The sequence below is a fragment of the Trachemys scripta genome, chromosome 9 (assembly GCF_013100865.1).
Source record: "Trachemys scripta elegans isolate TJP31775 chromosome 9, CAS_Tse_1.0, whole genome shotgun sequence".
Taxonomy (NCBI): domain Eukaryota; kingdom Metazoa; phylum Chordata; order Testudines; family Emydidae; genus Trachemys; species Trachemys scripta.
This window is the reverse complement of record NC_048306.1, coordinates 93,337,987-93,355,975: the sequence shown is the minus strand read 5'-3', so window position 1 is coordinate 93,355,975 and position 17,989 is coordinate 93,337,987. Positions and strand designations below refer to the sequence as shown.

At 45.5% G+C, this 17,989-nt stretch overlaps 1 protein-coding gene and 1 long non-coding RNA gene across 2 annotated transcripts in view; one reads left to right on the top strand and one right to left on the bottom strand.

Annotated features, from left to right (window-relative positions):
- The window catches only part of USP13 (ubiquitin specific peptidase 13), an 86,281-nt gene that overhangs the window by 67,315 nt on the left and 977 nt on the right, over positions 1-17,989 (bottom strand). The gene's annotated exons all lie outside the window — the stretch shown is intronic.
- Positions 17,806-17,989, top strand: part of LOC117882477 — a 9,410-nt gene continuing 9,226 nt past the window's right edge. Inside the window, exon 1 of the long non-coding RNA XR_004647025.1 lies at positions 17,806-17,847. This is a non-coding gene — a long non-coding RNA (uncharacterized LOC117882477). The remainder of the gene's footprint in view (positions 17,848-17,989) is intronic.

Here is a 17,989-nt window from a genome sequence, read left to right as displayed (position 1 = left end):
GGAAGTGGCGCGGGCGAGCAATGTGTTGGCTGCGGCACTTCCCGCCGCCCCCATTGGCCCGGGACGGCGAACCGCAGCCAGTGGGGGCCGCGATCGGCCGAACCTGCCGCGTCAGCAGGTAAATAAACTGGCCCGGCCCACCAGGGTGCTTACCTGGCGAGCCGCGTGCCAAACGTTGCCGACCTCTGTGCTAGTGTATCGAGCAACAAGAGTCACCAAGGGCTTCAAAATGTTACACATAAGGAACATACACATCATTCTTGATCACGAATTGCTACAGGGATAGGTGTGTTTTTGTATCTCTTGTATGTGAAAAACCCAGACATAAAAACTATGGACAGGAAACAGGACTAAATGTACTCTCCCAAGTTCGGAGTCATTGTTTTATCCAAAGTCACCTGAGGTGCTGAAAGAACACTCTGAATGGCTCATAGTGCTAAACTTGCCTGTGTTATTTAGTGCCTGACTAAATTCCTCCCCAAGCATTGGGCCTATTAATCCAGTTCACCTCAAACATGCAAACTTCTAGGCTAAAAATACAAAATTCAAACCAAAATTCAAAAATTTACTAGTCAAGCTCTCCGAAGTTGGAGAAACAATAATCAAATGGAGACAATATCAACACTATCTATCCCTCAACCATTTCCTCAGTACAGGAACCCCTTAAGGAGGAAAAAAACATTTTGATGTCTCGTCTATAACACAATTTAAGCAACTAGTGTTTGTCAACCAAGCTCAATTTTGCATTAATACTGTTTTCTGCGCATGGCCCCCTCCTCCCAGACACTGTCAGTGAAATCCTGGTGAAGTCAATGGCAGAACTTCCATTCGTTTCCATGGGGCCAGGATTTCACCCTGTTTTTGCCTTCCTGTGATGATCCCTGCATCCTTATGGTAAATCGTGACTCCCTTCCCCCACTTTTTTGGGACTGCCCCCAATTCCTGATTTTCTAAAAGGAAATCCATCAGCCTAACGCTCACAAAAACCTTGGTTAAAAGGCTAACCTGGACATGACAAGCACTATCCACAGTTTAGACTTCAGAAGCAGCAGTATCCCAACAGTGTCTAGAAGCTTCAACCAAGATCCCTTTTGCTAGGCACTTAAGCACAAAAGAGACAGTACCTGCTCCAAAGAACATGCTGTCTGAATAGACAAGTTGGACAGATGGTGGGAGCAAGAAGGTATCTGTATTTTTATTGACAGGTTTCAGAGTAGCAGCCGTGTTAGTCTGTATCCGCAAAAAGAATAGGAGTACTTGTGGCACCTTAGAGACTAACAAATTTATTAGAGCATAAGCTTTCGTGGACTACAGCCCACTTCTTCGGATGCATACAGATGTATTTTTATGTTACACATGGGGAACTTATGCAGATTCAGCTTAAGTAACTTGCCTAAAGTCACTTAATGAATCTGTAGCAGAGTCAGGAATTGGACCAGGTCTCACAAGTCCCAGTCCAGTGAAGCACAAGTTCACTCTTCCTCTCCAGGGAGCATTCCCTCAGGTAACCAAGTATCATTTATACACTTGCTGTTACTGGTATTGCACCATGCAGATCACCATAGATGCTCACTAATACAAGCCATGTATCCACTGAGCCAGTGTTTCTGTTGGGGGGTGACATGTGTCTTCTACATGGGAGTTTGTATGTATGAAAAGAAAATACAGAGTCATGCCCAAACTGCAGGGTACCCTTGCTAAATTAGAGAGAGGAGGTGGGCACAGACAGCCAGGGTAGTTTATAATTTCATATTGTCATCTCAGTGGCTTTGTTGTAGACGCTGATCTGTGATGAACATCCCACAGTTACTGCTGTGAACTTTATGTATGCAAGATGAAGTTGGACTAAAACAGATTTTAATATTACAGATGCATACACAGAGCACAATCCTAGCTGTTTGCTGAAAGTCAGCTACTTCATATCCTCCCCTCAAAGGTAGCTATACACTGCTCCACCACTTATCCCAAATCTCTCTTTACAAGGTCCCAAAGCGTGTCATGGCTTGATCATGCAACTCTCTTTCATACAAGTAGTCCTTATTTACACATGTTCCCATTCTTGTCAATATGGCTACTTATGCAGGAATTGCAGGCATTGGAAAGGGCTGCAGGATTGGATCTTATACACATACAGTACCAGTGAAATGCTGCTGCTTCTGTGATGGAGAGCAGGAGTCAAAAAACTGCTGAATAGAACACTACACAGTAGCAATGGTGGAGATGAGCAAGCGGAGGGAGGAGAGAAGAGAGAATGACATTTTATCTCAAGACTCTTGGGCAAACACTTTCCTTTTATGGAAAGTAATGTGGTTTCTTTAACATGAACCAAAACAGATGCACCTTCGGTTTTTTAGGTTCACCTGAAAGATCCGCAATAGCAAACTGCATGGTTTGCACTTCTCCTGCACAGTTCTGTCTCACAAGGCTGAATTGACCCTGCTGGGATCCGTCAGAAGTGTGTGGAGTTAGAGGTAGGGTTGTCTAGGTTTTTCAAACCCAGATCAGCCCACCCAACCATTCAGAACTCCAGTGCCTAGAAACTACAATGATGGGTGTGCTACAGCCAGAAGTCATGTCTTTAAACTATTCAGCTAACTCATCTCTATTTTATTCATGATCCACTTGGGGGGAAAAATTATTTATGCATTCTATTCATGGCCGTCCTTAGGATTTATGGGGCCCTATGCAGTATTGTTAAACTGGTGCCCCTACGCCGGCGCATTCGGCTCTGTGAATACGGCCCCTGCCTTCTGCCTACTAAGGCGACTGCAGAGTGCCCTGGGTGTGCAGAAGCTGACCCGCTCTTACCTGCTGTCCCAGTTATAGGTGCGGACTCTGTGGGTGGATGCTCCGGGGAAAATTTAGTGGGTGTGGAGCATCCACCAGCACCAAGCTCCCCCCCGCGCCCCCCTCGCACACCAGCAGCCCTGCGCTTATCAGCTCCTCCCCTCCCTCCCAGCACTTTCGGAGCACTGCGAACAGCTGATTTGCGGCGTTCAAGCTCTGGGAGGGAGGAGAAGGAGTGGGAATGGGGTGCGCTCGGGGGAGGAGGTGGAGAAGAGGAGGGGCGGGGGTGGAGCAGGAGTGGGAAGAGGCGGGTTGGGGCAGGAGCTTGGGGAAGGGGTGGAGTGGGGACGGGGCCTGGAGCAGAAGCAGGGGGGGGTCGAGCACCCCCCGGCAAGATGAGAAGTCAGCACCTATGGTTCCAGTGGTGCCCCAAATTTTCGGGTGCCCTACGTATGCCTAAGGACGGCCCTGATTCTATTTAACATCAACCCCCCTGAACTTTAAACGATCAAGACCTTTGAAGCAAGGGCTGCATCTACCATTATAAACCACCCAGGACATCATTGACATAAAATAGTAATAATAATTTATTTTAAAATCATCCCCAATATATGTTTTCATAGATTCACACAGTTTAAGGTCAGAAGGGACCATTATGATAGTCTTGTTTGACCTCTAGCATAGAGTTTTGCAGACGAATACACACATAGATCTTTAGTATACGAAACATGGAAGCCACCTGACATATGCAGTCATTCCTTGTCCCTTTTCTTTTACATCCTTTATTATCTCCACAGCTAAGCATTCTCACAAAAAGTCAAGACTGCATCCCAGTTAAAGGAAGCCTGTGAATGGCTCAGCCTAAATAAAAATATATCCCATTGTCAATGGATAGGTGTTTCGGGAACTTTGTTTACAATTCTGTTTTCTCTGAGACACTTTGTTCTCTTTTTTCCCGGAGCGACTCCATGAGAGCACTCAGCTCTTTTGGTAAGAAGGCTATGACAACTATTTGACATTTTCAGGACATATGCTAAATGTGGAAGCTGCGTAAGTTAGCTGGTGGTTACTAACAAGAGAGTTATTTCTCTATGTTCTCTCACACAACCTGGACAGAAGAAAACATTGTGTTCAAAAGTCTAATACAGTCATGGTAAAACAGCGTTAATGGTAAGCACTAGAGCTCTCTGATATATGAAATTCATCCCTATGCAGAGAGCCAGGCCCTTGCTCCACTTAACACCCATTCAAGCCCTATTCTGAGGGCCTACATTCAAGCCCTATTCCGAGGGCAATACCATATGGCCTGGAAGGAGGCAACATTCATCCTAGACTTCTAAGTGGCTATGGTGGAAAATCTTTTTCACTGATTTTTTTTTTTTCAAATGTGAGTGCATTTTTGTTTTGGTGAAAGGTGCCAGAGACTCAAACACACTATTTATCTGCAAACAAGAACAATATACTGTTCCCAGGGAATGGGAGCTCTCTACAACCAAAACCACAAAGGTTCAGTAGTGAGGTGGAGAAGGAGGAGTTTTATTGATCATGACCACGCTACTGTAGTATCCACTCAGCCTGAACTAAACAACCAAAGTCCTGTCCCAACATGCACTTGGATCAGTGTAAACTCTGGGATGGAGCATCTAGAGACAGTGTTTTCTTTTACTTTTTCAAAGTCCTAAGACAGTGTTAAGGTGGAAGCTTCTACCCACTGCTCTGACAGTGGGCCTTGATCCTAACCTAGAAGGATCTTCTAGTAAGAGACTTCTCACCCATTCAATCCTGGCAAACAAGCAGAATCTTCCCCTAAAGATTCAGGGAAGGCTTTGTAACAACATGCACCCACAAAGTGGGAGTAAATGCAAGTTTTCCTTGCAACCTTGCTTACAATTCTTCATCATATACATTGCAGGAGTAACCACAGTGTGCTAAGTACTTTCCAAACACAGAGGAAGGCACGGTCCCTGCTCCAAAAAGCAGACAGTCTAGAAAGCTTAACTTATATCATCATTTAGACAGTACTTTGTATTAAAATAAAGGCTGGAAAAGGCTTTCACGGAAGGGACTCCATGGAGGTATAAAGTTAAAGCATGATAGGGTCCACCTCCCTTCAAACTTTGGGGAGAGAGGAGGGAGATGGAGCAAGAATGCTGGTGATGGGAGGGCTGGGGAACACAAATACCAAACCACAAGGAACCAGCATGAGTTCACCATCTCATTTCAAGCACACAGGACACCAACAGCTATCAGATGCTAATGGCTTCAGTCCCTACCAACCTGATTTGGATTTGAACCGGTGACCTGTATCCTATTACCAATCCTTGAGCCATCCAGTCCCCTAGGGAAATCTACGGTTTAACATTTTCATTTTCTGACATGACTAGGATAACAATGTATAAGGACATTGTTACAGCGCCGCTAACATGGTGAACAGTCACATAGTAAAACATACCAGTATGTACCACAGGAAAGAGGAAAAAGGATACATTAAATCTCACAATCCTCAATAATTACCTCAGATGTTATGAGATAATAGTAGTTACCAGGGGATTATCCACCAACAACTAATCTCTAATTGAGATTTCTTGCATTAAGACACAAATCCTAAAGTCAATGGAATCGATGGGAGTTTTGCCATAGTCTTCAATGAAACTAAGATTTATCCCTACAGAAATGATGAGCCAGTGAAACATTTTAGGGTCCTCCTGAGAGAGATAGATCATCTGTGATCACCATCACAAGTCTGGTTGTGGCCAACCAAAAATCTCCTGCTGTAAAAGAGTACAGCTATAAATCAATCTTTATGGATTTGGAAGGGTTAAAAGAGAATTTCTATAATATCCAGAATGTAGGAACCTGACAGTAGCTAGTGATAGCCTTCTTATTTCATAAATGTTTAAAAGGTCAAAAGATAGCAGAAGCTTCAGTATTTAATAATCATCTGAACAATACGTAATAGCTTACAATGGGGAACAAAAAGAAAGCAGGTGTCTCACATTCTCCATTGCTACTGACAGTGGAACAATAAAAGCAAATCGTGTCAAGGTGAATGAATACAATGGCACATGAAGATTGCCCCGGCACAATTAAAAAAAACACACATCCCAGCCACCAAGTATACCAGATACAGTAACTTGCATTAATTTACCAGTATTTAAACTGTGCATTGGGTGCTGGAATCTAGTCAAAGTGCTATTGGGCAAGAACACAGACACAAGCCTGCAACTTGATTAATCAAGATGCAGACACAAACAAATGAAGTAGTAAAGAACACCACACACAAATGAGGGATGAAAGGAAAAACATATGGAAATGCAGAGTGGGGAGAAGACAAGCAAACTACGGGGGGGGAGGTAGGAAAAAAGAGATATAAAAATAAAAGGCAGGACAAGAGGGACACAAGAACAAATGAGTGGGGAAGGGGAAGATGAAAGACAGGAGGAGAATAAGAGCAAGGCTGCTAGCATCTGGACTAGTCCAAACTAGAACTTCCCACCTGCTTTTTTTTAAACAGAGTCACTATTTTATTTTATTATGTCTTGTGATCAGTGTATACAAAATAACAAATGGAGAGAAGGGAGATCAGGAACTTCTATTCATCAGGTCTCTTAACACAGGAGCAAGACGACATTCAACTGTTGAAAGGTGGCAAATTGTAAGCTGTTAAAAGGAAATACATTCCCACTCACAATACAGTTAGCCAGGGGAACTCATTGCCACAAAAGATCTTTGAGACTAAGATCTTAGCAGGATTCAACGAAGGATCAGACATTTCTATTGATAGAATATCCAGTTACAATGGTACATATTACTAATATAAACAAGAGGTTTGGAAAGGGTATAAACCCTCATGTTTCCAGCTTAAATCAACTTTTAGGTATTATGGGTTAGGAAGAAACTTTTCCTTGGGACAGATTACCCCATAACTGCATGTTGAGGGTTTCTTGCACACCTCTGATGTACCTGGTACTGGCCACCATTGGAGACATGATACTGAGCTAGATGGACTGTTGGTCAGATCCAGCGTGGAAATTCCTATGTTCTATTTGATAGACGGCATCTACACAGAGACACTAAAATGAAACCTAACCACCATTCTAAAGATTGCATGCTTCTGTAAGTCAAAGCAGTTCCTCTCATGGAACTAGAGAACTCACCATTCTGAAGCAATCTGTTTAGGCATGTTCACAAGCCAGAATATGGCCTCTATATTATTGTAGTTCTAATGGCAAGACAAAGGAGGCTCATGGAGCACTCATGACTTGTGACACAGGAACAGAAATTATATTCTGCCATGGGATCCAGCAGATATTAGTCCTCCTAAGGCAATGGTGCCCAAACTTTTCCTCTTGCGCCCCACCCGCCCCAGTAATGGAATGTGTCCGTGCTCCCCTGGGCCCAGAATCGGGGCTGGGGGCCGGGACTAGAGCCCGGGGCTGGAGCCAAAGTCGGCAGTTAGGAGTGAGGCCGCAGCCGGGGGCCTGGAGCAGAGCTGGAGCCACAGCTGCAGCCAGGGGCTGGGGCAGGGCCGGAGCAGAGTTGGGGGCAGAGTAGGGCTGGGTGGTGCTCCCTCCCTGCCCACCGTCTGGGGCTGGCTCAGGTCCTGCCAGGCACCGTTAGGGGCAGGAGCGGCGCCAGGGTTTTTGCCACCCTAGGTGGCAGCGCTCCTCCTCTGAGCATTCAGGGGGCCTGGGGTCTTCGGCAGCGGGGGTCCTTCCACTCCGCGTCTTCGGGGCACTTCGGCGGCGGATCCCGGAGTGAGTGAAGGACCCGCCACCGAATTTCCGCCGAAGATACGGAGTGGAAGGACCCCCCGGCCGCCGAATTTCCACTGAGAGCGGCAAAATGCCGCCCCCCAAATCCTGCCACCCTAGGCGACCGCCTAGGGTCGCCTAGTGGAAGCGCCAGCCCTGGTTAGGGGGGCACACCCCACAATTTGGGGACCACTGTCCAAAGGACATTTGAAGGCCTTTGAATAACCACATGGTACATGAAGCTCACTTGCAGTTCAATCAATAATAGTAATGGTGCTGATGGCTGGTAATACCCAGATTTACATCGTTGCCTGTGTTTATAATATCCTTGTGTAGCTATGTAAGGAAAACCCTAGCCTGGTGGATAGCCAAAGCAGCATGGCTGTTTCTCTTATGGGAGCTGCTGCGTGCGTCACCCCTGCAAATTCTACTCATACTTGGCTATTTTAGAGACTTGGTGTAGCAGTAACGATCTGGTTAGCTTTAGTATCAAAGTGCACTGCCAGGCAGCAAAGAACTCATCCATCAGAGAGGTGTAAGCTACAATATCTTCCTAGAGCGCAATGGAAATAAAAATGTGGTCCCTGATGTGCCCCACCACCTAACTAAAGACCTTCAGCCATATCTAAACAAGGATCGCTGCTCATACTTTGCAATCTGACACACGCAACCAAGCAATGCACCACATCAGTAATTCCAGCACAGGAAAAACAAGCCACTTTGCAGTTCAGCCAAAATCATCTGTCTGGAGCAATGTCCAGATTTATTAAATTCTTGTCACCTTTTGCTCTGCTTTACAGCCCCCTATCATTAAAAAGAGACAATGGTTTTCATATCTGTGTTGAGATACTTTGACCTAAGGGAGAGCCAGTGACTAGAACACAGTTATTACTAGAAAGTTACATGCAACAGGATCACTGATGCCAATTACACACTCACTAAAAGACTTCAGTCTGCATTGTACTGTCTGATAAACAGCAAAGCATACGGCAGTCGAACCCTTTGGGAATTCTCCTAATATAACCATTACTGAGCTCTCCGCTCACAAAACCAAGTCAGCAAGATCTACATTAGAAGCTGTCAGCAGCAGCAAGATTTTCCAGCTGCTAAAACAAACCCCTTTCTGCAACCGGTGGAAGTGAGCTATAGGACCAAACTAACAATCTATGTCAGACGGGTACCGTGCACTGCAGTTGCAATATTTCACATGCAAGATCTAATGTTCAGAGCAGATATGTCTAAGATATGCAAAATCTGAACATCACACATTGACACTCCAATTTCCAGCCCTTTTTCGGATGTCATCTCTCCCTGCGTCACGTTTTGCCTAACCAAGTTTGCAAGTTCTTCAGGGCAGGGATCCTGTCTTTCATGTAGTGCACAAGACATACTTATAGCTCTATATCAGTGGTTTTCACACTTTTTGTACTGGTGACCCCTTTCACACACCAAAAATCTTAGTTTGACCCCCCTTACAAGTTAAAAATGGGGGGTAATTTAATTTAATGGGAGCTCGGGGCTGTCAGCCCCACAGAGCTGACAGCTCACGACCCCCATGTAACCACCTTGCAACCTCCAGTTTGAGAACCCCTGCTCTATATAAATAACACTGTTGCCCTTTTTGACTCGAATGGGTAATCAAAATTCAGGGCTCTGTGGGTGATTCAGTTGGGAACAGAAATTGGTGGCAGCCAGATACTTCTTTGATGCAATCTTGTTTATTTACAAAGAATGTACAAAATCCTGTGCCTCTGAATGCAGAAGGAACCAAGAACAAAAAGAAGTTTCTTGCTTACAGGCCCCCAAGCCCTTTTAGCCAATATCAGAACCAAAGGCTCTCTCTAGCTTTTTCCAGGGTCACAATTGTGCTCATAGGCGGAGGCTACTGCTTGGCTTTCTTGCTTTTTCCCTACTCCCAGACAGTCTTATCTCTTCCCAGTTTCTTTCTATGTGTTCTCTCACACATCTACACCCAGTCCCACCTGGTCACAATAGCCAGTCGAACCCTCCACCCCTTCAGGGCCTAGCGCTAGTTTCTGGGCAGACTCTGTTAGGCTTGGTCTACCCTAGCAACTTATGTCAGTATAACAACATCGCTCAGGGGTGTGGAAAATCCATTCCCCTGAGCAACACAGTCATATCAACCTAACTCCTGATGTAGACAGCACCATATTGATGGAAGGGCTTTTCCCATCAACATAGGTACCGCCTCTCGGGAAGGTGGAGTACCTACCCTGATGCAAAAAGCCTTCCCCTCAGTGTACGTATCATCTTCACCTAAGCACAACAGTGGCGCCGCTGCAACCTTTTAAGTATAGACAAGCGCTTGGGTTTTGTTTTAGGTGTGGTCCCGTAACTGTCTCTTACAGCTACCTTAAATGGAGGACTCACTCACACATCAGCTTGAACCAGGTTTTAACATAACCCATAGCAAGGCTTCTCCCAGATCATAACAATACTTATGTAGAGAGAAAAAGTGGGTGATGTAATATGTTTATTGGACCAACTTTTGTTGATGAAAGAAACCAGCTTCCGAGCCTACACAGAGCTCTTCTTCAGATCTGGGAAAGATACTCCGAGTACAGTAACTCCTCACTTAAAGGCGTCCCGGTTAACGTTGTTTCATTGTTACGTTGCTGATCAATTAGGGAACATGCTTGTTTAAAGTTGTATAATGCTCCCTTCTAACCTCATTTGACAGCCGCCTGATTTGTCTACTGCTTGCAGGAAGAGCAGCCCGTTGCAGCTAGCTGGTGGGGGCTTGGAACCAGAGTGGACCGTCAGCCCCCCTATCAGCTCCCGCTCCCCTAAGTTCCCTGTGCTGCAGCTGCCCAGCAGGCTAACAATTGCAGCTGTCCCTCCCCCCCACTGCCATGTGCTGCTCCTGCCCTCTGCCTTGGAGCTGCTCCCTGAGACTCCTGCTTGCTGTGCGTGGGGGAGGGGGGGGAGAAAGAGGGGGGTAATGTCAGGGTGTCTCTCTCCCCCCTGCTCCTGCACCCCGCTTACCCCATCTTCCATAGAGCAGGGGGGACACACCAGGGCTCAGGAGGGAGGGAGCTTGCAGCAGCTGAGGTCTCAGCAAGCTGATCAAATTAACAAGGCAGTGTACTTAAAGGGGAAATGTGCATATCTCCCTCCATTCCTGCTGCCTCGTAGAGTGAGAGAGTTAACCTTGAGGGCTCAGCCAATTGCTAGTTCATCATTTAGCAGTAAGGGAAATATCCCACCCTCTGACTCCTCCACCTCAACCAAGCTTCACAATCATCATCACTGTGTATCAGTATTAAATTGTTTATTTAAAACATATTGTGTGTGTGTGTGTATATATATATATATATATATATATAGTGTTTTGTCTGGTGCAAAAAAATGTCAGTGGAACCTAACCCCCTCATTTACATTAATTCTTATGGGGAAATTGGATTCGCTTAACATCGTTTAGCTTAAAGTCACATTTTTCAAGAACATAACTACAACGTTAAGTGAGGAGTTACTGTATTACAATTAAACACAAGGTAAAACAGATTGTTAAGCATAAAGAGTTAACACATGTTGCAAGAGACCATTCAAGTTTAAGTGGGCAGTACTTCAGCAGCCATAGGGCAAAGAAGGCTTGTTGTCAGGAGACATAAATCCAGTGTCTTTATTGAGTCCATGATTTTTAGAGTCTAGCAAAATTATGAATTTAAGCTCCCAGGCATACCTTTTGAAGGAGTTGTGCAGGTTTCCTTTCAGGATGAGCACCGAGAGATCAGATACGGAGTGATCGACAACGTGTGCCTCCTGATACGGGAGGTGGGGGGAGGGAGAGGGCACAGTGTAAAGGGGAGGAATGTGACCACCCCATGTGTCTCCTTTGGGAAGAACTTCCAGCCCCACTTCCCTGGGCCAGGGCAGAAAATCCCACCAGCTCCTGGAGGGGGCTGGGAGCCAGGATCAGGGACCACATGCCTCTGGGCCCATCTGGGGCCAGCCCTGGCTGAGCAGACACCAGGGAACCTGCTCCCAGAACCTTCCCCAGCAACCCCCCAATCTGCACACAGCGCAGGGACCGCCATGCTCTCCCCACCCCACCAGTTACCTGTGGGGAGCAGGGACCTTGTCCTTCTCCTGCTCCACCTGCCCCCGGGTACGTTCAGCCCCTGTCCCCTGGCAGCCGGGTCCGGATGGGGAGAGAGAAAGAGCCGCTTCTCATGCAACTGAAGGTGGCTGTCTGAGAGAGCTCGGCTGGGGACATGGCCTGGCTTGGCTCAGGGGCTTAGCGAAATGTGTCGTGGGGAGAGGGGGCTCCAGCTCGCTCGGTCCCTGTCTGCGGCAGCCGGGCCCAGGAGGGGAGTGGAAGCCCCTGCCTCCCCACTTGGAATCTTGCAGGCAGCCACCACACTGCACAGAGCGGCCAGCATGAGAAGCGACTGGTCCCACCCCAGCTGCTCCCTTCCCGGCTGCCAGGGACAGGGGCTGAACATGGGGGGGGGGGGGGGAGGGGGCACGCAGGCACAGCAGGAGAAGAACCTTCTCCCTCTCCCCCAGCATGCCAAGCAGAAATCGGGGGGGGGGGTCACTTGACCCCACATGTCCCCCTTATGTGTGAAAAGTGTCCACTCATGGGTGATGTGGTGTTTTTGTCTTTTATCATTTTTATGAGTGTTCATTTGAACGTGTAGTGATTGTCTCATCTCATCCACACAGTTATTACTGGGGCAATTACTGCATGGGATGAGGTACACTACATGTTGTGATAAGCATGTGAAGGACCCATAGATCTTGAAAGGTGTATTGTGGGGGATATTGATCATCATAGCAGTGGAGATATGGCTGCAGGTTTTGCATCTGTTGTTATGGCAGGGTCTGGTGCCTCGCTGAATACATGTGCTGCAGAGAATTAAAGATTGTTTAAATATAGCTTTTCCTACTCCCCTAAATAATGTAATATCAAGTTCAGCTCCCAACAAAGGAAGAGAAGTCACAACTGACAAATTGATGGAAGTAGGAAACCTAGCATAACACACCACAGCTGCACGCATACAGAGACCACAGTCATTACAGTGAACTCAGTATCAGACCTTGAGAGTGAAAACTACAGGCTGCTACTGTTTGGGCTATGAAAAAGCAGTAGGCTATTATACTTGCCAGGGCCAGCCACTAGAGGGAGACACAATCACACATACTCACACTAGGCAACTAGCATTTTGTAGACAATCTGCCTTTCCTTAAGAATCCCAGTGAAATGAATGAAAGGCAAAGCATCAGAGGTGGATTTGCCAATGCAAAGCAGAAGTTTGATAGCAGATAAAAATTAGTTAAAAAATAAGACATTACAAAGGTCATTTTCTATTCAGTTACCTTTAGAGCAGCCAGTAATTTCTTTTGCAGCTAACATGCCTACAGAACGTCACCATGGCTGTCAAAAACGTGGAAATGTTTCTTCAATTCTAAGTAGCAGATTTTGTTGGAATGTGATCCTACTTTAAGGAAGAAGACTGTAGATTTCAGACCCGAGAGCTGTTTAACAGAACCACTGAAGCCTATCTGATCACCCCCTCTGAAAACGTCACCCGTATGACAAATTATTTGATTAGGGTTAATACTGCATGGGAAGATATCTTAAATGTCTCCTTTCATATGCTCACACCTCTGAAACCACTAAAGAAACAGCACTCTTTGTAAAATAATAAAAAAATAATTTTGCTCAGATTTTCACCACAGAAAATCAGACTAAAAACTGGAAAAGATCATGAGGCGCCATATTTCTTGAGACAGCTAGCAAAACCTACTGCTGTTTCCAATAATTAACCAGTGTCCTGTGTCCACTAGAACAATAATACTTTCTACCTTCTAGAGTTCATGGTGCTCTGCAGACTTCAGCAGGTTAATCCTCAAATTACCCCCGGTGAAGTTGGGCAATATTATTTCAATTTTACAGATGGGTCAGAGAGTTACGTAACTTGCCCAATATCACACAGCAAGTCTGTGGCAGAGCTGGTACTTCCTGACTCCCAGTCCTGAGCTTCAACCATTAGACCATTCTCATTCCCAGTGACAGAAATCATGAATAAATTGACAGCAAGACGAGCTCTCAAAATACACAGGAAATTTACTTTCTTGGTCGAGAAAAAATCCACGGTGCAGTTTATGAGTGATGGGTTTATGGTGTTAATGAGACAAACCCTGGGAAGAAAATCTTGTATTGAAGAAAAGTGCCAGAACAAGGAATCTTACAAGAGCTGATTCCATATAGAACATGTGTGAATTGTTGAATAGTTACAAATGAAGCAAATGGAGTTAGAAAAAAATGAAAGGACATGTGGGAATATTAACTGGGATTAAAAATTATAGGGGGAAATAATTGTCGCCTGGGTTGAAAATATAACCAGTAGCAAAAATGCCAGCAGGTAACACAACTGATAGGGATATTTTGTTAATATTTATCTTTTTTTTAAACTACAGAAGCAACCCTACATTCTTCTTTCTAAGCTAGATATACACCAACAAAAAGCTGGATGTCTGGAGTTTATACATTCCCACACACAAAAACAAGTTAGCAAACTAACCCAACACAAAGCACACCATGGCAAATGTCTTCCATTAACCAAGACAATAACCTGTTTGTACACTGAGCTACAATTACCGCCCACACTCCTATTTCAAAAAGGAAACAGGGAGAATGAAGTTTTGCCATTTTCAAAATTTGTAAGTGACTATTGGGTTGCTTTACCTCTCATAGTATCTTGCATTAGTTGTCTCGAAATTAAATCCAGTTAGCACCATGCTAGTCATTTTACGGGTAAGGCATAGGATTCTGAAATAAATCTTCTACCCAAAGAAGTATGAGGACTGGTATGATTTGAAAAGGTTTCTAGAACTTTTGGAACATTGGACAAAAGATATTGGGCTTGATTCTGCAATCACTGGGGTTGCCCAGGTGCAGACAATTTGGCCCACTGGATACCTACAAACTTGTTTAAACAAGAAGTCTTGTAATGGTATCAGGTGAAATTTTCAAAAGCCTGGGCCTAACTCTGTTCCCACTGAAGACACCTGAGTGCAGCACCTTTGAAAATCCTCCCTGTAGGTGATAATTAAATATTTTTGCTGTGCAACATGAGGTTGTATTTGAATTTTCCTTTCAATTTATAATGATATTTGCCAGGTTTTCCCATTTAACAGAAACTTCTTACAAGCAATAATGTCCCACAGGTTCAATGCTAGTTAGGTACTAGCTCAAGCAGTAAATTTTAAGACACATTGGTTTTGCGTCTCTCTTCCCCTCACTCCATCCCAATGACCATATAATATTTAATATCTTTGTAGCAGAGTCTGATTTGGCCCTTTTAATCAGGACACATCCCAGCACTGGGAAGGCTGCTGGGTGACACTTGAGATCTGAAGTATGTGAGTAAAAATAACCTGCCTTCCACTAGACATGATGAACACCAGACAGCTGAGTCACCTTTCAAGCCCCTTTTGATTTTCCAAATTAAAAAGAAATATCAAAGAGAGAAGGATTAAACATCCAAAAATCAGAGCAGCACAAACTGAAAACCCTGCAGTTCAGATTCCATATGTCCTTTAGATTTCTCTCTCTCTCATCGCAGGCTGCAACTTTATTTCAGTATCTAGTACTCACTCCATCTATGGGTAATGACATTTAAAGGGACACAGTCAATTTTAATTTATCTTTTATATCAGGCAATTTCAAAAAAAGTTTCATTTCCAATACGCGTGTACTGAGAATTAAGGGATTTTCTGCTCCACTGTTAATGTTTATAAGGGTATTTTTCAGCAAGGGAGAAAGGTCCAGATCCTTAAAAGATATTTAGGCACCTATTTCCCATTGAAATCATATTTAGGGGTTTACCTAAATCTCTTTGGGGATCTGGGCCAAAATGATTAAGGATCCCATCCTGCGATTGAACAATTGCACCCTTGAGAGTCTGGTGCTCTGCAAGGGCTCAAGTCATCACCTGCAAGGATCCAACTGCAGGATCAGGGCCTGACTAACACATGGTAAAGACCCCGGGTCTCGTCTTGTCAACATGGGAGCATCGATCCGGATCGGCAGAAGCCCGGCTCCACCCCCTCCCCCATCTAACTCACCTGGCCAGTGAAGTTAAGGGGAGCAACTAATTGGTAACAACAAGACGGAGTGTGTTTGTGTGTGTGTGTGTGTGAGTGTAAGTGTAATATATTATATGCATATAATACAGTGTTAATGAATACATGTATTACTAATAAATCAGCTTGCATCTGAAGAAGTGAGGTTCTTACCCACGAAAGCTTATGCTCCCAGTACTTCTGTTAGTCTCAAAGGTGCCACAGGACCCTCTGTTGCTTTTTACATGGTAAAGAGTGAAAGTGACCATACATCCAGTGTTCATTTGACACCAAACCAAACCAGCTGGGGGCGAGAGGGACACTTTACTAACTTCTTTCAGTATTAGTGATTTTAGACTAATTGCAACTATTGGAGATAAACAAGTTTCAGGCCAAACTGATTTTCAAGTTGACTGGGACCCTTTACACTGAGGTCTTCTTAAAGATGCCCTAAACCAGGGGTAGGTAACCTATGGCACTTGTGCCGAAGGCGGCACGCGAGCTGATTTTCAGTGGCACTCACACTGCCCGGGTCCTGGCCTCCAGTCCAGGGGGCTCTGCATTTTAAATGAAGCTTCTTAAACATTTTAGAAACCTTATTTACTTTACATACAACAATAGTTTAGTTATATATTATAGACTTATAGAAAGAGACCTTCTAAAAATATTAAACTGTATTACTGGCATGCGAAACCTTAAATTAGAGTGAATAAATGAAGATTCGGCACACCACTTCTGAAAGGTTGCCGACCCTTGCCCTGAACAATAGAATAAGTAGAGATCCAGCAGGAAAACAGAGCCATCCATGTGCATTTGCCAACTAACATATATGAATGAGAACATTCGCTGCCCCTTTCATTATGTGTGTGAAAGCTAAAACAACTCAGCAAAGAGCACATAGACCCTAGAAAATTGCTAAGGGCCTCAAAGTTTAAGGCCAGAAGGAACCACTAGATCATGTCTGACTTCCTGTATATCGCAGACCACCAATACTCCCCAGCACCGACACACTAAGCCCAACAACAAAAATTAGACCAAAGTATTACAGCCCGGAGGAGACTAAATGATTATGTGCTATGAATAGGAAGGACCAAGGTACAATAAAGCCTGCAGCCCCTGCAATAGCAAGGAATTGATTAAGTGAGATGTACCCAGATAACCCCTGCAAGTGACCTGCACAGACTGGATGGTCCAGAAAATAGCAAAATCACCCAGGAAAAAAAAAAACTGGGTCTAATCAATTACGTCAAATTCCCTTTGGGGGGAAGGGAAGGAAATTCTAGCACCTCACACAATCTGCCACTGATTTGTGCTGAAGGATCTATTCAGCTGCAACAGACCAGTTATAAATCAGGACAGGCCTGTGATTGGAAAATAAAACAAACCCCAGCCTGGAAAGCACAAGGACTGAGAGAAGCCGGATTGCAAAGACGGAAGCCCACATTCAGCAGCCAGAAACCCTGCTCTGGAAATAGAGATGGTTAAAACTAATTTTCTACTTAAAATAATACATGCATCTCAAAGCCCTTGCACTTTGCAATGCCTCTGAAATCATGCAGCAGGGAGACCCTAGCTGGCACCTTCCCATCTATTCCCCACCCACCCACGCAATTCAAATGTTGCTGAGCTCAGCTGCTCCCAAGACAGACAACCCCATCCCTTCCCCCACCCCTCCAGGCAGCCGGGAAGCAGATTTGCACTTGGGGATGAGGAGGAAGTTAACAGCCCAAGGGGGTGGTTAAGAGCCCGGGTTACAGCACTGGGGAGGCAGTGGGAGCCTGGGGGGCTACCCAAGGGGGATCCTGAGGGGCTTGCAGTCAAGGAGAGGGAAATGCAGCAGGTGGAGTGGGAGAAGGGGGAGGATGATAACCATGCAACAGTGGGAGGTTTGCTGCTTGGGGTTGGAAAAGAGTGAGAGAGCTGGGGGGTGGCGGGTTTGCAACTGGGAAGGGGGTAGGTTTCCAGCCTAGGGAAGATGCAGTAGGGGCTGCCACAGATTTGCAGTGAAGGCAGGGGGTAGAGGAAGCAGGGGAAAAGGGGAGATTTGTAGGTGGGGTAAAGGCAGTAGGGAGGTTGCAGCAGAAGGGAAATGAAGCAGGGTGGGTGAGTGTGAAGGGGGAGGGGGTTGAAGAAGGGAAATGGGGGAGGTTTGCTGCCTGGGAGGAAGGGAATGGGGGAGGTTTTCTGCCTGCCTGAGCGGGAAAGGAAGGAGGTCTGTTGCCTGCCTGGGGGGGAAAGAGGAGAGGGAGGGGGTTTACTGCCTGCTGGGGGCAGGTGGGAGAGGTTTGCTGCCTGCCCAGGGGGGAAAGCAAGACGGGGGAGGTTTACTGCCTGCTGGGGGGAGGTGGGAGAGG